Genomic DNA, 285 nt, shown 5'->3' on the forward strand with positions numbered 1-285 from the left:
GGTCCGACCCGGGACTATATAAACCCTGCGGGGGGGTGGGGGAGCCAGTTCAGGATGAGACCCTCGGCGGGGGGGTGGGTGAGCCAGTTCAGGATGAGACCCTGGGCGCTTTGAACGGGGTGTGTTTTTGTTTCTAGTGTGGGGGGTTATGTGGGGATTTTACGGAGGAGTTTGGGTGGGAAGGACCTTAAAGGTCATCCAATCCCACCCCCTGCATGGGCAGGGACACCTCCCAGCAGCCCAGGCTGCTCCAAGCCCCATCCAACCTGCCCTTCAACACCCCCA

Source organism: Chaetura pelagica, unplaced genomic scaffold, assembly GCF_000747805.2.
Source record: "Chaetura pelagica isolate M959 unplaced genomic scaffold, ChaPel_1.0 scaffold373, whole genome shotgun sequence".
Taxonomy (NCBI): domain Eukaryota; kingdom Metazoa; phylum Chordata; class Aves; order Apodiformes; family Apodidae; genus Chaetura; species Chaetura pelagica.